Source organism: Taeniopygia guttata, chromosome 8 (assembly GCF_048771995.1).
Source record: "Taeniopygia guttata chromosome 8, bTaeGut7.mat, whole genome shotgun sequence".
Taxonomy (NCBI): Eukaryota; Metazoa; Chordata; class Aves; order Passeriformes; family Estrildidae; genus Taeniopygia; species Taeniopygia guttata.
Window position 1 is genome coordinate 22,592,798 of NC_133033.1, and position 6,000 is coordinate 22,598,797.

The following is a 6,000-nucleotide window of genomic DNA, read 5'->3' on the forward strand; positions in this document are numbered from 1 at the left end:
TTTCACACCTTCATCAGACTGATGTTAATATAAGTAACCTTAGGGTACGAAGGAAATTAAATTACTGAAAGTATCCAAAAGCATTTTGCTAACCTCAAGCTACTTGGCAAATAAGGTACAGCTCTGCAGACTTTTATTGTGAAGTAATTATTATAATTTACATTCTGGGCTCTTACAGGTACATGTAGCCAAATGCTTCTAATCCCTTGGGTCCAGTTATCTCATGATAATCATGCCAGTTGGTGCCATATTGAGTTTTACTCAAAATACAATGTTCAAAGTTGAAATCTACACTTTCTGAATCTAGAGAAACCTGCAAACTTTTTTTTTCCTTCTGGGTTACTATGTGAGATGTGAAGTCCTTCACAAACAGCCTGTCAGCTGTGAATTTCTTTCCAGAGGTCAAAAACTCTGAGTAGTTTAACCTGTTTTTAGGGAAAAAACCCAAATTTATTCCTTCAAAAGAAAAATCATTCCAGAGCTGGTAACTACAAGTGGTCACAAGACAGGTTACAAGTAACTTGATAGCATCAACCTTTATAAATGATAAGCAATCACTCCTGACCACTAGAATATTTTCTTATTACATATGAAAGGATAGAGTTGGGTATGTTCAAACCTGAGTGCAAGGTGAAACCACTGAGGGATGCACAGGATTTTTCAGATCAGTGAAACAGCAGAACCTTCTTCTGCAAAGTAAGTTTGGACTTCCCTCCTGGCACTCTGAATTTCCAGCTGACTTGCCATGCCTGCAATGGCAAAGGTAAACTTTTGTGAACCACAGGAAACTGGCATTGTACATCTGCTTTGATCAATAATGAGATGTGGCAATACATTAAGGAGAACCATTTCCACACAGCAAGTAAAATAAGTTTACTGAGAAGTGAAATAAATTTGCAGAACCCATTATACAAAGTCCCAGGTGCCTAAAGAAGTACTGGTGTAAAGAATGCTGATATGGAACCTGAATGAAAAATATCATCACACACACTACAGAAATCCACAGCTCCTGAGGGGATATCTGTCTGAAAGCTTCATGAAGAATCACAAAAAGCCGCTTACATATGCATTTCCCAGCAAATAGCAGGTTATACTATAGTGACCTTTTATTTTGAATTTCAAAGGCTTTTGTAGTGTGCCACATTACTGAGTACAGGGCAGATGCATTTCCTTGGAGGGCAGATGTTTAGGTACCTGGATTACCAAAAGTGGAATACAGAGATTTGAATCTGGAAATCTCATCTGTAACAAATACTTTTAAACTCTTCAAAACAAAACAAAACAAAAAAACCAAAACAACCCAAACTCCAACATCCTCAGTCTACATTAAATGATATTATAATATTATCCCATTTTAGCCACTGAAACAAAGAAGGATTTTTGCTTTAGAAGTGACTGAGTTTTCCATAACTTGATCTGTCATGTGATAATTTGCTTTGCAAACTTCAGATATTGTAGCACTCACACTGTAACCAGTGTGAATGTGGTACCTGTGTGCTAAATAACTTGGAATACTTGCTCTTTTGGTTTTTTTTTTTAATTTATTTTGTTTTACCTGGATTTATAGCACATGATCAACTAATACCCTTGAAGGGCACAGCAGAATAACAAAGAATTTTACCGAATAGTCACAGATTGAGTGTGCATGCCTGGATCTGGTTCATCGCCAGATGAGCAATACATTAAAAATATAGTTAGCACAAAGACTTCTTGAAACATGTAGGACTGACTTGCCATAAAAGCATGAAAAACTTGCACAAAAGAATATTTTAGGGCACAAAATAATATATTTGTGCTATCGATTTTATTTTGTGTTTTCACTGTAAACATCAGCCACTGCAATAATTCACATTTTAGAGAAAATGTGTAGGCTAAAATATCTTTTTCTAGACGTGATCAGATTCCTGCTGTCTTTTGAGGAAACATTGCATATAGAATAAGAAAACCTGTGGTCAATAATGTTTGAGACAGTCCAGCACAGAGAATGAAAAAATAAAAGTGTTACTTTTTCCCCCCCATATTCCGTTCCAAATCTCACTGAAACAAATAGAAATACATCAAGGTGTGAGAATTTGCGAGAACAGCCAGGAAATATCCAGGAAATATCCCAAACTCTTGCTCTTAGGAAGCAACCCAACTGCAATGGCATTTCTGTGAGAGCTCCTGTATCTCACACAACAAATACACTTACCACTGCCTATCTCAAGCAGGTAGCTCAGCAACTCTCCAACTCATTGGAATTGCATTGCATCTGGCACTTTTAAAAACTACTCTTTAAGTTGAAATTAAATTTTAGCCTTGACAAAGCTTAGTCTCTCTCCCAGTCCTGGGAGAGAGACCCCATCTGTATCTCCCCTTGCACCCTGCATTTCCTCAGCCTTATCACTGCTCAAAGCTTTGGAGCAGGCAGCTTCTTAAACACCAGCAACTGAATCCTACTTTCAATTTTTACAGTCCTTTAATCTTAAAACACCAAAATTGTTTTATTAGATTTGACTTTGCCCCTTAATCCTGGAATCTCAGACCTTAACTAATGCCTCACATCTCAATATGGTGTTCCTCATGTTCCTCACGAAGAAATTCCTTCTTGCACCTTATAAATGCTATGTATACTAATTATTACCTCAGATCTGGATTGAACTGTTAAAATCCCTCTACTGAACTGATGTAGAGTCTCAGAAAATGCATGAGAAACTTGTTACTGAAGATTTTTAGTATCTCATCAACCAATGTGGTGGGATTTGGCCTAGAAACTAGCCTGAAGCCCATCCCTCACTTGCTGAGACAAGGAATAACTTAACAGAGCACACAGTTCTTACCAGCTCCAACATTATTTATTGTGAACTACTTCACATGGCAGCAAGCAGAGGCTTTCTATTATTTAGAAAAATGAGAGCCCTTGTGGTGCACAGTTCTAATATATAAAAATGTTAAATTAGGAAATTAGCATTCTAATATATACACTTTCCTAAATCAGTATTTTAGGTAGCAGGACTTCATTGCAAATGCAAACTCTACTTCAAAATCAGTGGAGAAGTAATAAAATTCATATTTTTTCCTGTGCCCCAAAAATTTATGGTGGTTTACTACTGCATCAAAATAGAATAATTATATTTTACAAATATTTTAGAAATTTCTATTGAAGCTGAAAATTAAGCACTTTTATTGAATACTCCTATGCTAAAAGATTATGCAAAACACATTGGTTGTTTAATTCCCATTACAAATTGAGAGGCAATCCTGGAGCTAAAGTATGCCAAATATTGAAGCTGAGTTCAGCCACTTCAGGTAAAGCAAGAGTTTATTTTCATAGAATGATGGAAAGAAAATCGAGGCTTTTGAGAAGCCTGGCACTTTTCTGCTTTCAACTAATATGTAAAAAGAATAAATATAAATTAAAAAAAACCTGCCCACCACATCTCAGTCAGCTTTGAGCACACCGTGAATCTTTCTAGTTAAACACCTCAGAAACTCTCCAATGTACCTAAAGAAGTTTATTTACTGAGACCTATAGCAATAGAGAACACATGTCCAAGGTTTATAGTTTGGAGCTTTGAAAACACAGCTGAGCAGAATTCAGAATAATCTTGTCATTTAAAAATTGGCTTAGATCACAATGCTGTGAAGGAAAGAAAATCTTTTTTAACAGAAAACAATTATATTTTTGTTCATCTGATGCAGTACAGTCATGGTTACTCTCTGGATAAGAGGACAAAAGACCAACAGCCATTTGCTCACTTCCTCTGGTGTGATATTAGTAGTTTCAGCATCTTCTGAAATGATTTCTCTATGGCCACTTTGGAAAGTTACACTCACCAAAAGAAATTAGTAATAAATTATAATAAATATTGAATCCCATTAAAAACAAATACTTTTTTCCCAAAGGATAATGTGAAAGATCTCAGGTTTGCTTTAAACATTTTTTGAAAAATCTAAAAACATTGGGTAAGAGAGACTGTAATGGAAGGGGAAACAAGCAAGTAAATGTGCTATTCCTTTTACTTCTTATCCTTCTCTAGAATTAATCAGAAGCAATTTTCATAATTTCAATCTCCTGCTGTTTGACTTGCTATAAGAAAAGTCATAAGAAAGGTGGTATTTCTATATTCCAAAGCTAAGCTGGTCCTTTCCATGGCAATCTGTGCCCCCCTTTCCTCCTGGTGGTGCTGGGTGAGGCTTGGAAGGAGACCCTGGGCTGCCAGGTCTGGAGCCAGGCTGAGGGTGGTGAGCCAGGGCAGAACAGGCTCAGGCTCTCCGAGGCAGGAGGAGCTGCAAAACTCCTCCTGGGTGAACCTCCTGCCTTCAGAACAAAAAATCATGTCAAAGCCAACCAGTGGGCTATAGAGTCTGTGCTTGTATCAGCCTAACTCGCTCAAATGCTCAAGGATTACCTTTTCCCTTCCTCATCCCACTCTTTAGATGAGACTTCTCCCAAGTAGCAAAGTTCCCATGGACATAAACAAAAGCCATGAGCAGAAAATTCCTGTGACAGCACTGCTCCCTGACAATTTGGGATCAGAATGGAACACCTTTACATCACTCTGAAGAGGCTGCCAGAATCAAATATAAAAGACACACTGTACAGGTAGAAAGCCACCAAGATGAAATTTCACTTTGGGGAGGTAGCTGCAGTGACAAGCATCTTAAACTTCTTGGAAAGATGAAAATAAAGGTGATGAAATCTGAAATGAGGAACCTTCAAGAACATAATTAGTCTTTAAAATAAATTCTCTTGTTCAGCTCACAACAGCTGAAAAATTAATTCTTCTAAATGGCTGCAGTGCTCAGCAGCACATAGGTATTTTTAACAGAAAAAGTTAAATATCGTGGTGTGCCCAGCAGAAGAGCAAAATTTCACCTGCTATAAATTTTTTAGTTCTACTGACTGATTTTAATTTACATCAGCTGTATCTAAATCTAAACAAACTTGGGTACAGCAAGACATGCCAAAAACCCAAAGTATCTATAATTAGAAAAAATATTCTCATTTTATTACAGATCAACATTTGTGTAGGAACTATAACTTACTTCATGTCCATTTTCTATCCTTTGGACTATTCAACATGAACTATCAAACAAGAGCAAGCTAGAGTTTTTGGGGCATCTGAGGAGATCTTTGTTTGCATAATTAATCTCTTTTGATAGCTTATTGCTATTCACTATACAGTGATCAATCACCATTTGCACTACTGTAAATACTTTCATTACATGTCACTAACAGAAGGACTTATTTTCCAAATTTGAAAGACATCTTTGAAAGGTTGTCTTTCGGTATGAATAGAAATTTTAAAAGGCAAACAAAAGAAAATAAGATGCATTTAAGAGTGGACAGTTAGAGGAACAGACAACAAACCTCGGCCAACTTGCACACTAATGTAATAGTTCTCTCAAATTTTAAAGGTAAAGTACAGAAGGCCCTGCTTGAAGAGAGTCAGATGGGTGATTTCCTCAGAGCATAGAGAGAGAAAGATCACTTCTCTTTATATGTATTTTTGGTGACCAACACTGTGTGAAAATGTGATACCTTTTCCTCATGATCTTAATTCAAGCTGCCTACCCCACCATCAGTGAGTTTTATGCCAGATTCTTTTCAGTCATTACTTAGTGAACAAAGAGCAACATGAAGAAAGTATTGAAGAGTGTAAGAAGAATTTAGGTACCAATTTATCCAAGGTGTCTTTCCAACAGTGAAGTCAGTTATCTCAGCATGGCCAATTATCTTGATCATGTTCTCTCACTCAGCTGTGCTTTAAGCTCACCACTGTGTTCAGGTGATACAGGAGGGTCTTGGTGAAGAGCAAGACAGAAATTGTCATTCAGAGAGATTTTGGGCAGCTAAAAAACCCCAAACCCACATCTACAACCACAAAAGCCAACATGTTTTAGCAAATCTCTTTGTAGATAGTAAAAAAAATCCATGTAGTTGAGGAGGGAAAAGTGTAATTTTCATTGGATATATTTCTTACGTTTTCATCCCATCTAATAACTGCATTAACAATG